Source organism: Taudactylus pleione, unplaced genomic scaffold (assembly GCF_031769625.1).
Source record: "Taudactylus pleione unplaced genomic scaffold, aTauple2 ptg000513l, whole genome shotgun sequence".
Taxonomy (NCBI): Eukaryota; Metazoa; Chordata; class Amphibia; order Anura; family Myobatrachidae; genus Taudactylus; species Taudactylus pleione.
Genome location: NW_028284915.1, coordinates 4,734,591 through 4,752,291, shown reverse-complemented (window position 1 = coordinate 4,752,291; position 17,701 = coordinate 4,734,591). Strand labels below are relative to the sequence as shown.

The following is a 17,701-nucleotide window of genomic DNA, read 5'->3' as shown; positions in this document are numbered from 1 at the left end:
ATGGGCATGTATGGCTGCAAATGGAACTGGTTCCCTTGTATTTATTGATGATGTGACTGCTGACAAAAGCAGCAGAATGAATTCTGAATTGTTTCGGGCAATATTATATGCTCATATTCAGTCAAATGCTTCAGAACTCATTAGACGGCGCTTCACAGTGCAGATGGACAATGACCCGAAGCATACTGCAAAAGCAACCACAGAGTTTTTTTAAGGCTAAAAAGTGGAATGTTATGCAATGGCCAAGTCAATCCCCTGTCCTGAATCCAATTGAGCATGCATTTCACTTGATGAAGACAAAACTGAAGGGAAAATGCCCCAAGAACAAGTAGGAACTGAAGACATTTGCAGTAGAGGCCTGGCAGAGCATCACCAGGGATGAAACCCAGCGTCTGGTGATGTTTATGCGTTCCAGACTTCAGGCTGTAATTGCCTGCAAAGGATTTGCAACAAAGTATTAAAAATTGAAAGTTAGATTTAGGATTGTTTAGTTTGTCCCATTACTTTTGGCCCCTTAAAAAGTAGGAGGCACATATAGAAACCGTTGCAATTCCTACACCGTTCACCTGATTTGGATGTAATTACCCTCAAATTAAATCTGAAAGTCTGCAGTTAAAGCACATCTTGTTTGTTTCATTTCAAAGCCATTGTGGTGGTGAATAGAGGCCAAAATATGAAAATTCTGTCAATGTCCAAATATTTATGCACCTGACTGTGTATATAAGCTGGCATTGCCCGAGTTGAAGAATGGACCTTGAAGTACAGTACATCTGCAGCCTTCATTTTCTACATTGTCATTCCCTATAGACCCATTCAATTGATCCTGAAAATGACCACACTGTTTGATAACATGGTTTTAGCCCTGGAAATTACCTATCTATTTATTTAGAGTATGTAGACACTGTTACTTCAACACTGAGGTATAACAATGTTGTTTGTTTTCCATTAGGAGCCAGAATGAAAAGGCTGTTGGAAGCCTCCGCTCTGATTGTTTGGAATGGGGTATATCAGGAGCATAGTGACTTAAAGAACAGAAATCAGTATAGCTTCCCAAATCGCTGCAGATTCAGAAATCGCTGAAGAACAGAAATCATTGCCGACCAGAAATATCTGCAGACTAACATTGGAGACAATGGCATTTGAAAATGTGCTTGGAGGAAATGAGTAACTGTCAGTGTAGGTTTAGTGTGACAGTTGATCCTCTGACTCACTACTCTTCCGTTGGAGCTTCGTCTGCCCCCACTGGTACATAGCCTGTGCCTTCAGATCAGTGCAGTTTAGGCACTGGAAAACATCTTGAGTGAACTTGCTTAAACCAAAATTTCAAATCAGCGACTCACGGCCTACATGGTGGGCACCATGTAGACCTCCATGGACCTGACGAACTTCAAACATAGGCAAAAACCTAATCCTAATCAAACTACACCTTTATGCCAAATTTGGTACAAAACTCTGCCATAGAGAATAAACAGACAGACACACACAGACACACACACTTTCTCACTTATGATATAGATATCATGACTTTTATGTCCTCAACCCCTCTACGGTATGTACATATTTTTTATTAATTGTGTGGCTTTCTGTCTTCCCTATGGTATCCTTTTTTATTGATGCTGTCATTTTTATGTCCGCCACCTATTTTTTAGTTTACGTTTTGCCATTTTCAATATCTACAAACTGTAGATGAATTTTGTGTCTATATATTAGAGATTGCGGGTCTGGATTTCTGAAATCTGAACACACCCGAATTTAGGGGTTCTGAGTAGAACCAGGTCAAGGTTTCGATTCACTTTTATTACCCGGTTTGAAACGAGTCCCGGATCGAATCTGTTGACGGTTTGGAACTCAGATTTAAAAACCGAAATCGGATTTTAGATTTGGATATTTTAGTTTTTTTAATCGATTTTTTATCAATTTTTATCTGAGTCCATATATATATATATTAGTAAATACTATAGGTTGATGGCATTGCCATATTTTTAATAAAGTGTTGGCATTTTCTTAATAGGTTGGTGGCATTGCCATTTAATGAATAAATTGGCATTTTTAAAAATTGTGCAGCCATAACTTTTTTCTTACTTACAAGCTCCTTCACTGCCTTGTACCTTTTTCTTCTAGACTTCTACTCCTTTTATTTTGTTCTGTAATCCAGCTGTTCACTATTCTGGGGATGAGACATTATAATACCTTGTTCCCAATGTAAACAGCTATTGTTGAAAGAGGGGACAGTTGGGTGCACATTGCACATTTTGTCTATTGCAGTGGTCATCACTACATGCAGACATGTAGGCATGTAGACGGTACTATTGTGGACTGGGGCAGTGGCCGTCGCGTGCCCAGGGCATTGCACCCTGTGTGAAAACACAGTTGGAAATGCCCTCGATACAGCCCTGTGGGCAAATATTTCCAATTATTTCCGTGCATGCAATGTGATAGCATCAACAGCAGATTTACATTTGCTTCAGCTTCAGGCCCTTATCAGCTAAACAAAGAGACCACAGAGGTAGTTTTATTCCCTTTACATTCCAAGTACTAATGTGCAGAGCCGTAACTAGATGTTTTGGTGCCCAGTGCCTGAAAGAGCATTGCCCCCCCATATTATAACTAGGGACAGTGCGCGCAGGGAGGCACGCAGCCAGAAAAGGACATGTTATTGCAGGGAAGGGGTGTGGTCAAACAATAGTACCCCCAATTTAAATTATGCCACACAGTTGTGCCCCTTGCACATTATGCCACACAGTAATGCCCCTTACACATTATGCCATACACTAAAACCTCTAGGTACCTAGAGACTCCCTCCTCCCCTCCGTGGCAGTTTGTAACTGCTCTGTACTTGCCTGCCTTTACTTCATAGGGTGAGTCATGACAGTCAGCCTTGCTATCCCCCTCACACATGGATACAGTAGTATAGTGACAGTCAGAGCACCCTGTTGCGCCCGCCGTCCAACGGGAAATGGCTCCTCGATCAGCAGTGCACTATAGTACTGCACTGCACTGCACTGTGGGAGAAACGTCTCCTCCAACTCTCTGTGCATGAGGCTGAGCCGGGGGGGAGGGGCGAGGCCCCGGAGTGAGCTCCTCCGGAGATTGCAGACTGCTGAGAAGCCGGGTAGACTGCTCTTATGAGCATCGCGGCGAGCGCCCGGCAGACGGAGATTGCGACGGCAGCTGGTTCCGCCCCAGAGCATCCTGTGCTCTGTGCAGTGGCACTGGCCGCACAACCCTAGCTATGGCCCTGTTAATGTGTATCCATCTTGTTAATGCCAAACTTCTAATTTACGCTTTTTACATTCAAACAAGTTAAAGTTGTACAGAATTTTGTTTTTCCAGCCTTCATCATTTGCCTCAATAAAGGGCCATGTACACAGCTTGATAAGTAACACAGTATGTTATCATTTTTTATGCTATAGTTGAATTTGTTTATACCTGTTAATTTCAAAGCAGTGAGATACATGGTCTGAAATTTGAATGCTAAGGCTCTGGGGTATAGCCTGCTGCATCTATGCAGTTAGTCAAATTTATGTTAACTATACTATAGCAGAACAATGCAAATTAAATTCAGTGTACCATTAAAAATAATAGGGAACATACTGTAATACTAAAATCAGTTGCCTTGCCAACCATGTTACACTAGCTACATCTGTCGTACTATCTTGTCAAGGACTGCAAGTGTCCACTTTGTTATGGTGAAAGAGTTTTATTTTGCATTACTTGCTTTATAAAGCTTGATTCAAGCAATATAACCATTTCCATTTCAAGGGCAATTACAGTGTAAGCAAAACAATTTATAAAACTTATTTTCTTTATTTAATACGTTCATTGAATACAATGAGCAAAACAAAATTAATAAACAGTAGAACGTTTCTAACATCTAGATGGCAAGAACCATAAAATCTGATTAATGGATGAAAGTATACAGAGATAAGAGAAAAATAAATAAATGAGAAATGAAGGTAACGGAGTGGAGGGTTATATTTGAAGGGTATTCGTGGAGCAGGGTAAGATAAGGTTGAAGGTTATGAGATGTGGCAACAGAGGGGGTAATCAAGGCAATAAGAGCACAGAGGAGAGAGGTAATGAGAGTACCATGGGCCCAAACTTTGTGAAAATTACCTTAATATTACGGAGGCTGGTGATACATAATTTTTTTCTGAATCATATATGGTTTGTGACTTACAGTTAAATGGGGAGTTCAAATTTTTGCAATTGCAAGCAATTTGGTATTTTTCGTATGTATTATTTACTGTGTGTCAAGTGACTTTTCAATGTGGGCAGTAGCAGTACAAAGGAATATGTTAGTATTGGATGGGTTGATGACAAAACCACACTGTTCAAATCCCAACAGCTGCAGCCCGGCAAGGGTGAAAATCCTGATCGTCCAAAGGTAAGTATCGCTAACCTAATTCTACTCCCTAACCCTAACCCTCCCTTAGGGGTTCCTAACCCTAACCTCCTCCCAAATGCCTAACCCTAACCCCCCCTCTAAGTGCCTAAACCTAACCCCCCCCTTCCCCACCGCCTGAATCTAAGTCTCCCGGGGGGGTTCCTAAACCTAACCTCCCCCTGGGGGTGCCTAACCCTAACTCCCCCTTCCCCTAGCCTAACCCTAACCCTCCCGGGGGGTGCCTACCCCTAAGTCCCCCGGGAGCCCTAAAACCTAACCATCCCGGCCACGGCTGTCCGCGCCTGGCTTACCTTCATTCGGTATGCCGGGCATCGGTCTTCCGGCATATGAATAATGACAGGCATTGAGTTTTCGATGCCTGTCATTAGTACCACGCTGCGATTAGAGAGTCGGGAAGCCGGCGGTCGGTATTTAGACCGTCGGCTTCCTGACTACATCCAGCTTAAAATTATGAAATGATTACAGTAGGGCTTGTAAACAAGTAATGAAAGAATAAGACATCCTTTATAGTGGGCTGTCTGTAAGAGTCGGCAACTGACTACAGTAACTATAATGTAATATAGTCCTTGAAAAAGCTGCCAACAGGCAGTGAAACGGGTTGGTGGACCTACCCTGTTTGTATTGGCACCTGTCACCTTATGATCAAGCACCTTGTGAGCTCTTTGGACTATAATCCGGATTTGGGACATTGCATGCATCTTCAATGACTGGCTAACTTCTCACCATATGGATTGCTTCCATGCTTGCGTTGGAATATACCTCAGTGTGGGACCATCGCTAATTAAGGACAACCTTTAGACTATACATCAGCCGGTAATTCTATTGTCATCCCCTTGTGGGACATTTATTGTTTGAGAACTCACCACTAGTGCTTGGACTCAATCTTCAATACAATTGGTGCATCAGGGTTTATTTATTTACATCTATGCCTTTCTAATATTCATTATATGTTGGTTGAACATTGGACTACTTGCTCTTATGTATTTTAATGCTGTTTTGATTATTTGCAGTTAGGCTAATTAAATCCTTTATATACGATTCTCAAGCGCTGCTTTTATCATTTTCTGCACTTTCTCCATGGAGACTATCTCTATTGAGCAGCTGCTTGGGGCAGTAACTTATTACAGCGCCTTTCTATATTTATTTATAGTCCTTTTATAATGTAAACTAAGTATACAGTATAATACAATAAAAGAAACAGTGATGGAATGCAATACTTAAACTATATTATAATATATAATTATGTGAATGATAGAATATTAAGAAGAAAAAAATAAATATAACGGCAAAGTGAATATTCCAGCAAATAAGTAACGTGAAGCTTGTTCCCAATTATCCAAATTGTAGAATGAGACTGCAGAGGAGCAGGGAGGGATTAAATTGGAAAAAATGTTAAAGTCAAATTTAAAAAAAAGTTATAAAAATTGAAAGTAGCTATTGGAAATGATGATTTGTGCTTGACCTGAAGAGCCAAATGGAATTTCTTAGTTTTGCCATAAACATGTTGCAATAAATATTCTTTTGTAAATAGCTAAATTGCATCTACTCCATAGTATCAGATCAAACAAGATCAATAAGCATAACACTAACACGAAAGAGTCTTTGTAACTCTTAATAGTCTAACGATAAAGAAATCGGAGCATGGATACACTGAGAGCAAAGTAATCAGACTCCATAGATGCAGTAATGTATATGAATTCAATTGTACCTTTTCTTTATTCTTTATATATGTTAGCAATAGAAAATAAAGAGAATAGTATAGGCATCACCAGCGCAAACTTGCAAGGTCAGCATCTCACACACCAAAGTCCTGCTGCCCTAATGACGGACAGAGCTACTCCCTTCATATGTAGGCTTACCATACCATCCCTTTAAACCGGGACACTCATGAATTACACAGGTTCTGTGCTGATTAAAACCATGAAATGCAGGCTTGAAGTCAGCCAGCCACAGAACCTGTGTAATTTACATGTGTCCAGGTTTAAAGGGATTGTATGGTAAGCCTATTCATAATATGTAGTAATATTCTTAGCAATAGTCGTATACAAATAATATGCCAAATGCTAGCATTATGCTTAGTTATTACTTGCCAGTAATAAATCAAGAAATAGCGGTAGACTAGTAATATCCTCAGTAAAACCAGAGATATGCCATAAAAATCTTACCTATAGTAATGTGCTCATTACCATTTCCAGCTGTAATGATCAGAAATACACTCAGTTGTAGTAATATGCCCACTAAAATCATTAATAGGACAGAAATAGCCCAAACTACACTAATATACTGTATTTCTAATAAGCCAGTAATATGCTGAACTATAGCAATCTGCTCAATAATGCTGTCAGTAGCAGCAGTCCTGGACACCACTGGCCTGCCTTCAACGCTCAGCAGGTCACTGCTGACCTCCCAATTAGAATCCTTAACAGAACCCAGCTGGGCTCAGCATCATGCTACAGATTATGTAACACCATGGGGTCTATTTATGATGGTAATTATGAGGGTCCGATAATTAACATTCTAACTCTCTGCGGAATCTGGAGCAATTCAGCATTGCTCCGGTGCGGTGACAGCTGATCCGAAAATCAGCTGTCCCGTGAGCGGCTTCACTGCTCCTTTCGGAGCAGTGAGAGAAGTGCACATTTGCATTATAGTTGTAAACATGATGTTTTACCATCATGTTTAAAGCTAGAATGTTGACAGTTAAAATGCTTTAATTAATGTTATTACCGTGCCAGCATTATGATGTCGGGATTCCAGAAAGGAATTATAGACATTGTATCCATCAGCAAATCATACCACTCACCTTAGGAGAAACTTGTGATCATCATGTCTGTGTGTGACATAATCATTGTGAGTACAAAAAATTACATTCATTTATTTGTAGCTTTCTTTATAATGGGTTTTGAGATAAAGGACATGAACTGGTTATCGAAAAATATCACTATATATCGCATTACATCAATGCGATATATAAAGATGTTTAGTGGCCATTCATGTATACTTATATTTTCGATGTCTTCATGCGCTATCCGGCCCCTCCGTGATCCCTGTACACACTGAGAAGACAGACATATTGGGTGCTCGATATGCCTGCTTCTCACTGTGCATGCCCCGGCGTCTGAGAGCAGCAGGTCAGATCAGACCTGCTGCAAAGGATGCTGGTAAAAAGGGGACGGAGCCACCGGACTGAGAGAAGGGAAGTATGCAGCTTCCCTGCTCTGTTCGGCTTGTGGTACAGATTACGCCATCCTCAGATGGTGAATCCGTACCGCAGGAGAGGAACGGAAAGCTGAGCATTTTGTTCCTTTATGAAGCTCACTCACCATACAAAAGTATGGTGATGCGATTCATTCATGAAGCAGGGGTGCCGTGGAGAAGGAATAACCTTCTCTATGGTAACTTGCTCCATGAATTGCACCAAGCAGAGAAGAGCCCTGATTTCAGCTAAACAAGGCTCTTCTCTGCTTCATTAATAGACCCCAAAATATTCTGAATCTCTAGAATATTTTTTTTGAATTTTACACTCCAATATAATTTTTTTTTACAAAATAAAATAACATTTATTTAAAAAGAAAAATACTCTCTAAGAGCAGAACAATATATTGACACAGTGTAACTGTTAAATAATCCTTGAGGCATTATTTTACTTTATTTGTTCTCCGCTAGCATTATTTTAAATGACATTTTCTGCTGTGTTTGTTATGTGTGATTGAATACTGATCCATAACATCATTTATAATTCAGAATACATCAATACTGCATGAATTTGACAATGTATATGACATTATTTACAGTGTTGTGCTGTACAGAACAAATAAGATGCTCAACAAATGTTATTTTACTGTCTGTATTTGCAATCCAGCAAACATTTTTAAAAATGCACAAAAAATGTATACATATACCAAAGTACATTGAAGCCTATCATAAAATTAAAACAATCAATCATATATTTTTGTTAATTTCTCTCTTCCGTTTGTCTAGAAAGCACCTAATGGGGATTAATAATTTGTATGACATTTGGATGATTACATTTTCATTTTTAATTCAGAAACTGCACTGAATTTTACAGACAACTTTGGATTTCAGTGATTTCTGGCTTTGACTACTGGCTTTGGATTTCGGTCTAGGGATGGCCATCGATGGGTTTAACATCTATGGTTGATGGATTTTAACCTTCAGGAGGAAACTATTGATAGTTAAACCATCTATGGTTTGGGTCTGTGCATGCACAAAGGAACAGGACTATGTTTGAATGTGTTGGTATTTTACCATTGAACCTCCCCCATTGATGATAAACTACAGCATTTACTGCACCATCAGGAGGAAACCACTGTTGGTTACTAACCATTGATGTCCATCTCTATTTTAGTGACTCCTGGCTCTGATTGATTGGATTGAACAGTATATTTGACTTGTACTCCTCCACTGCTAAACCTCTACAATATTGCAGCTACAGTACAAATCACATTTTAAAGTTCTGAGACCTTTCAGCTACAGTAATTGGCTGCATTAAGGCATTTCCTGCCTCTCTCACTTGTGGTCATCACATATCATTGCTTTGAAATATCTGGATGTTATTTTGTGTTGTTTTGGTCCTAATTGTAGTATAGTACTACTTTCATATAGTACAGAATATGTTCTGGTATTGTCTGCCTCTTGCTTGTAGCATTCACCTAGTCTAGTGTATCCCCATAATTAATATAATGGCAGCATTTACCTTTTGCATCAAGTTATGATCTGCTTTAGTGTTTACATCTTTAATTATCAAATCCTGGATGTTATTCATTGCTGCTATTATATCCAAATTGCCTGTTTCATGTGCTTGCTACTGTATATAAAGGATATAAATTGACTGTGTGAACAGTGAACATCTAATAAACCAACTACCTGTATAACTAATCATAGCTGCGTTTTTATAAGTTCTGTCACCAATCTAACAGCCTCGTTATGTATCTTCAGTTGTAAGTGTAGATGTGCTTGATACGCGCATGACTCTGCATTCCTGTACTTGTGTATGATCAGCTCCATAGCAAGGGCAGTGACAATACATACTCCGTAGCTCTGTAGCATGGGCAGTGACAATATATGCATCGTAGCTCTGTAGCATGGGCAGTGACAATACATGCTCTGTAGCTCTGTAGCATGGGCAGTGACAATATATGCATCGTAGCTCTGTAGCATGGGCAGTGACAATACATGCTCTGTAGCTCTGTAGCATGGGCAGTGACAATACATGCTCCGTAGCTCTGTAGCATGGGCAGTGACAATACATACTCCGTAGGTCTGTAGCATGGGCAGTGACAATACATGCATTGTAACTCTGTAGCATGGGCAGTGACAATACATGCTCCGTAGCTCGGTAGCATGGGCAGTGACAATACATGCATCGTAGCTCTGTAGCATGGGCAGTGACAATACATGCATCGTAGCTCTGTAGCATGGGCAGTGACAATACATGCTCCGTAGCTCTGTAGCATGGGCAGTGACAATACATGCATCGTAGCTCTGTAGCATGGGCAGTGACAATACATACTCCGTAGGTCTGTAGCATGGGCAGTGACAATACATGCATCGTAGCTCTGTAGCATGGGCAGTGACAATACATGCATCGTAGCTCTGTAGCATGGGTAGTGACAATACATGCATCGTAGCTCTGTAGCGTGGGCAGTGACAATACATGCATCGTAGCTCTGTAGCATGGGCAGTGACAATACATGCTCCGTAGCTCTGTAGCATGGGCAGTGACAATACATGCATCGTAGCTCTGTAGCATGGGCAGTGGCAATACATGCACCGTAGCTCTGTAGCATGGGCAGTGGCAATACATGCTCCGTAGCTCTGTAGCATGGGCAGTGACAATACATGCATCGTAGCTCTGTAGCATGGGCAGTGACAATACATGCTCCGTAGCTCTGTAGCATGGGCACTGACAATACATGCTCCGTAGCTCTGTAGCATGGGCAGTGACAATACATGCTCCATAGCTCTGTAGCATGGGCAGTGACAATGCATGCTACGTAGCTCTGTAGCATGGGTAGTGACAATACATGCTCCGTAGCTCTGTAGCATTGGTAGTGACAATACATGCATCGTAGCTCTGTAGCATGGGCAGTGACAATACATGCTCTGTCAACAGGTATACATTCAACTCAGCATCTGCACAAAAAATGAGCAGTCTAAGGTGGAATATGGATTCAGGTAATATGGAGGTCTTGGGTGATCAACCTATATATATACTGGGATGTTTGTTAATTTAATGGCTATGCATAAGTGTACTAACCCTTTAATATATATTTATTTAATGTGTATAAATATAGGCAAATAATTATGTACATTGTAACATAGCAATATTGTTTAAAACAAACAAACTTCAAAGTGGCTTGGTCTCCTTAAAATAAGATCTCATGTTAACTGTATGTTAACATTTGGAATTTACAGTCAGGTGCATAAATATTGGGACATTGACAGAATTTTCACATTTTGGCCTCTATTCACCACCACAATGGCTTTGAAATGAAACAAACAAGATGTGCTTTAACTGCAGACTTTCAGATTTAATTTGAGGGTAATTACATCCAAATCAGGTGAACGGTGTAGGAAGTACAATGGTTTCTATATGTGCCTCCCACTTTTTAAGGGGCCAAAAGTAATGGGACTATCAACTCAAAAGCTATTTCATGGACAGGTGTGGGCTATTCCCTTGTTATTTCATTATCAATTAAGCAGGTAAAAGGTCTGCAGTTGATTCTAGGTGTGACAATTGCATTTGGAATCAGTTGCTGTCGACTCTCAATATGAGATCCAAAGAGCTGTCACTATCAGTGAAGCAAGCCATCATTAGGATGAAAAATCAAAACAAACCCATCAGAGAGATAGCAAAAACATTAGGTGTGGCCAAATCAACTGTTTGGAACATTCATAAAAAGAAAGAATGCACCGGAGAGCTCAGCAACACCAAAAGACCCGGAAGACCACGGAAAACAACTGTGGTGGATGACAGAAGAATTATTTCCCTGGTGAAGAAAAACCCCTTCACAACAGTTGGCCAAATCAAGAACACTCTCCAGGAGGTAGGTGTATATGTGTCAAAGTCAACAATCAAGAGAAGACTTCACAAGAGTGAATATAGAGGGCTCACCACAAGATGTAACCATTGGTGAGCCACAAAAAACAGGAAGATCAGATTAGAGTTTTCCAAACAACATCTAAAAAAGCCATTACAGTTCAGGAACAACATCCTATGGACAGATGAGACAAAGATCAACTTGTACCAGAGTGATGGGAAGAGAAGAGTATGGAGAAGGAAAGGAACTGCTCATGATCCAAACATACCACCTCATCAGTGAAGCATGGTGGTGGTAATGTCATGGCGTGGGCATGTATGGCTGCCAATGGAACTGGTTCCCTTGTATTTATTGATGATGTGACTGCTGACAAAAGCAGCAGAATGAATACTGAAGCGTTTTGGGCAATATTATATGCTCATATTCAGTCAAATGCTTCAGAACTCATTGGACGGCGCTTCACAGTGCAGATGGACAATGACCCAAAGCATACTGCAAAAGCAACCAAAGAGTTTTTTAAGGCTAAAAAGTGGAATGTTATGCAATGGCCAAGTCAATCCCCTGACCTGAATCCGATTGAGCATGCATTTCACTTGATGAAGACAAAACTGAAGAGAAAATGCCCCAAGAACAAGCAGGAACTGAAGACATTTGCAGTAGAGGCCTGGCAGAGCATCACCAGGGATGAAACCCAGCGTCTGGTGATGTCTATGTGTTCCAGACTTCAGGCTGTAATTGCCTGCAAAGGATTTGCAACAAAGTATTAAAAAGTGAAAGTTAGATTTAGGATTGTTTAGTTTGTCCCATTACTTTTGACTCCTTAAAAAGTGGGAGGCACATATAGAAACCGTTGTAATTTCTACACCGTTCACCTGATTTGGATGTAATTACCCTCAAATTAACTCTGAAAGTCTGCAGTTAAAGCACATCTTGTTTGTTTCATTTCAAAGCCATTGTGGTGGTGAATAGAGGCCAAAATATGAAAATTCTGTCAATGTCCTAATATTTATGCGCCTGACTGTATATTTAAATATACATATTTATAATCCTATTAACCCCCTGCCTAATTTCTGATTTGGTTATTTTGTTATTGGTCAAGATGAGCATATGAGCATATGCATGGCAAAAGTAAAATCGGAATTTCAAAATCCAGCCTCCATACAGTGTTGGCCCCAAAAATACTGTGTGCCGATTTCAATTATTCATTTACTCTCCTAAATAACTGATTTATTGATTTTGAATGTGGATGCAATACAAGGCTCATTCCTGACCACTTTTAGAAAGAAACACCTAGCCCTTCAATCAGACGGAGCAAACTCCTTCTGAAATCACATTCGCTTATAGCTACACAGGCTAATGCCTGACCTTTCTGCAAATGCACACTGCAGGTAGAGGTAGCTGCACTTTAGATCAGCTCTGCTCTCATATAATTATCTCCTCACATATTTAAAATAACTAAACATTTTTAATGGCAGTGGAAAATGAAAAGGTGGTACTGAGAAGTCACTACAAGATCAGTTCCAGCCAAACTAAATATATATACAAGTTGTGGGATGACTCGAACGCCCTCCTGAGGATGCAACTGTGCTCACCTCCCCTCAGTCTGAGCTACTCCGCATAAAGACGCCCAGGTCCTCCCGCAGGAGTAAGACACTTGGCCTAACTTCAAAGGGGTAAGTGCCCCACAGTGACCTCTTGCATCACATGTGACCACTGATTTGCAGCGTCCTCCCACCTGCTGCACCTCACCTGAGAGAAAAAATTATAAAGAATACACCAAAATTGTAACCAAATGAATGGCTTTGGGTGGGAGGATGGGCCTGCTAAACAGCAAAAGTTACAAACATGAAAAACCCTATATATAAACACTAACCACTCCCACGAAAATGCTATAGGACAGCAAACAACCAATGGGAATAAAACGCTAACCAACTAAATCTTCCAAGCAACAGATTCTTATGCCTTAGCCAATTACAAAAATATCAGGACTTTTATCTAGCCTCAGGCCTATACAACCATCGCCCATCTTTGTTCTTCATCGATGATAAGCCACACCTGAGACACGTGACTCTAAACTCAAACTGAAAATGACTTTTCATGTACTGAAGTCCAGAATAAAACAGCCAGCAGTTAATCTAATACTTGAATCAATTCATTGGGTAAAATTATATATGTCACTTGGTTTAATACAAAGAGCCAGATTCAGGGACCCATTTATCAACAAGTTTTTATCTTACGCAATGAGTTTTAAAACTTGTTGCGTATGATAAAAGTGCTCCAGCCAATCAGCTCCTAAATGTCGTCTGCTTGAAAATGACAGTTGGGAGCTGATTGGCTGGAACATAATTTATTATACACAACGAGTTTAAATACTTGTTGCATATGATAGAACTTGTTGATAAATTGGCCCCTCAGTGTTGTACACAAGTTTGCTTTGCAGGACAGATCTCATGATTTTTAGCAACTGTACATGTGTCAGAGCCGACATAGACCTAGACTTTTGAGCAACTATGGGCAATTCAGAATCATCTCAGCTACATCTCCCCTTGCAGCTGTTGGTGTCATGTGATGTTTGTACGTAAGATAAGTATTCCTTGAGAATGTTGTAGCATGTAGACAAAATTGTGGGTTATTCAGAGTTGTGTGTAGTGTATAAAGAAATCATATGGATCTCTTCCACCAAAAACAGGACTGGTGCAAATGACTACTGATCATGATGACACCTACTTTCACCAGGGGTTGTATATGAGTGTTCAGCCACATAGATGCAGACAACTCTGACCACAGGTGGATATCAGCATTTATTTCCAAGCATGGCTGTATCCAGTGCTTAAAGCCGCTTGCCATTGTTACTGCTTGTTTACTGCAAGTGTATAAGTGATTGCCAGATAGCATTGAAATAACTGAAAAGTCTGATATATTGAGTGAGACCGTTTTATCTTACTGGCTATTACCATGACATATGACTATTGCAAGAATTATATGTGCAATTGATCTACACTGATTCAGTCCACTCTAACAGATCCAATAATTATATGTAATACCTTTACTGGTGGAGATTCATTATTCATTTTTTTTTTTTACAGGTACCTACCATAATCCTGCTTCCTTGAAACACAATACCTTGTAAAAGTATACCTGTATAACTAAATATAAATATTTGAAGGTTTGTGCAAAAAGCTGCATATAAGTTAATATGATCTTGACATTATTTTTTTATATTAAATTATTATTATTATTAGTAGTAATAGTAGTAGTATTAATAATAATACTCATGCACTTGTATATTTAACACATAGTATATTTTATTTGTATATGTGTCTGTTTATAATTATTCCTTATTTTAATAAAAGTTATGTTTTAATATATTACATATTAATTATTCATGAGTGCCCCTGCAAGAGTTTTACTTTCCCTTTTTTGTAACATTGAAATGACTCCCTACTGTTCTTGTTGACTTACATTTTAGCTGCTTATCGAAACAGTTGTATATTCTGTTTTAAGATCAGTTCAATAGAAGGGTCACAGAAAAGACATATACTCTATACTGTACTGTATACATACAATGTTGGCAACTTGCCCTATCACTAGGAAATAGAAAGATCTTTAATTTGAGTGCATTTCAGGAAGAACATTTGTAAATCTGCCTCCATTTCTCATTGGTAATTGTACGTGATAGCTATTTACATAAAGGATGATAAAAGCTTTTGGGGAGCAGTATCCACAATAATTGTAATCAAAATAATATGAGTTTCTTGGAATAATGTTCTGCCTTCCCTGCTGTGCGGCCCGCTCACTATCCTATTTTTTATCAGTAAATACTATTATTTATATATATGAATGCAAAGTATGACTCTGTTTGAGAGCCTTTCAGAGCAGCTAATTAGTGATTTATAACAAATAATGAGGCTATTTGTCAAGCATCACTGGGAGTGTTCATTCATAGGTAGCTCTGTAAAGGGGCATTAGGTGTCTTTTCCATTTGTCTTTTGATGCTTTTGTAAAAAAAAAATTGTGCTACATAAATACAGGATATAATTATAATATAGTCTGTTCAGTACCCTAATGATACAAGACTACCTATATTATACTTATTACATATCCTGTATTTATGCAGCATTAACACATTTTGCAGAGTTGAAAAAACAAAAGATATAATTATATTTATATATCTTTTAAATGTTGCTCTTGACAAAAATTAGTTATGGCTGGCTGTCCCCAAAACTCTTACAACTGGTTTGTAGTTAATATATATATTTTCTGTCTTACAGTATTATGCACATTCTTTACTGTGGTAGGGTTATACTGTAGGTTCATGTACCTAAATGGTATGTAGTCAGGAAGCCGGCAGTCGAAATGCCCACCGCCGGCTTCCCGACAGTGAAATCCCGTCATGGGACTAATGATAGGCATCTAAATACCACACCTATCATTAGCCCCACTCCGAAATGCCGACGCCCGTTATACCGATCGTAGGGAAGCCGGGCATCGGGACCGGATAGCCGCGGGGGGGGCGTGAGGTTTAGGGTTTCCCGGGATGTCTTATAGTTAGGTAACCCCCTGGGAGGGTTAGGGTTAGGCTAGGGGAAGGGGGGGTTAGGGTCAGGCACCCACCCCGGGAGGGTTAGGTTTAGACACTCCTTGGGGAAGGTTAGGGATAGGCACTACGGGGGAAGTTAGGGTTAGGCACCCCAAAGGGAGGGTTAGGATTAGGGGGGAGAGAGTTAGGGATAGCCTTTATAACCCTGTTGGGAACTCCATCTGCCGGCCTTCCGGTGTCGGTATTTCATCCACCAGGCTGGTGTCCGGCGCTATAACATACCAATTACACCTATAGCATTACAGTAGTTCTCCCAGCGCAGGCAGGAGATGGGAAGAGTGAGACCAAAAAGATTCTAATATCTGATGTTATAAAAATAAGATAAGGGTATTTCATGCTTTGTAGAGAGACGCTAGGTCATTTTCTTAAAATAATTTGAATTCTGAGGAAAATCAGGGAGACATGGGAGCCTGCAATACTTTTTGTGAATTCCATAGATAAACTCTCCTATGCTGCTCATTCCAACTTGTCCATAAGAAGTCTTATTTGCCAATTACTCTGGAAAGTAAAAAACCTGTCCAGGAACACGAATGCTGGGTACACACCTATCGGTGGTGGGTGTGTACACCCGATATGTCTGTGATACAATGGAGCATCTATAATGGCTGCGAGGTGTGCAGCGCCGCCATTTTACCAGTGCTTTTTGCTGCTCTGCAGCGCCGGCTCGGATAAGAATAAGTATAAGACTATATGGCTGCAGGGTGTGCGGTGTGGGCCCACCTGGACCCGGGGGCCTGTGTGCACAGCACACCCTGCACCCATTATAGATACACCACTGACTCATTTATACTTATACTTAGTTCTCCACAGTGCTGCTCTGCAGTTCGGGCTGGTGCAGCAGAGCAGCAAAAATCATAGGGAAATGGCAGTGACAATTTTCCTGGTGACTTGCGCATGCGCATTAGAGATGTCCCTGGGAATAAGATGCGGGCACCATTTTCCCTGAGACTCGCACATGCGCAGTAGATTCTGGCACCAAGCCAGAATTTATTGTGCTCCCAGAGTGGAGGGGGCCCGCACAGAGGGCCTGATTCAGCAAGGAACGCAGTGGCTTATATGCACGCAATCGGTTAATTAATTTGCCATGCATATGCATCTCAGTGCGCGTGCGCAAGGTAGAGCTGCATTAGGAATTGCGTGCGCACTGACTACGCAGACCCATGGCGGAGTGATTGACAGGAAGTGCAGTTTGTGGGTGGTTACGGGTGGGTTGTCGGGCAAACGCAGGCGTGCCAATGTATTTCAACGCCGTTGCAGAGGCATGCATAAATTATCCACTGCGATACCAGATGCTGCCTGAGGCATCACAGCATGCACATAAGTAAACAATTCCTGAGTAAGGTCTGGGCTTCTCTAACTGTCCGATGTTATTTGATGTTACCGATTGTTTCACTATGTTGGTGAAGTATACGGATGTGAGTAAGGGGAAGTGAGCGTCCTTATGTCAGGCAGCGTTCGCAATGCGAATGCAAACATTTAAACATTTAAATATCACCGCTGATATTAGCAACGCAGTTACGTGCGTATAAGCAGAAAATCCTGCTGTGCTATAAGATTTCATCTGGCTGTCTGTACAGCCACCCATCGAACGCACGACATGTCAGCTGCAGCAGCCAATACGACCTCAGA

The 17,701-nt window shown here is 40.5% G+C and overlaps 1 protein-coding gene across 1 annotated transcript in view; it reads right to left on the bottom strand.

Moving 5' to 3' along the window:
- The window catches only part of MARCHF1 (membrane associated ring-CH-type finger 1), a 314,931-nt gene that overhangs the window by 148,679 nt on the left and 148,551 nt on the right, over nucleotides 1-17,701 (bottom strand). The window lies entirely within an intron of this gene.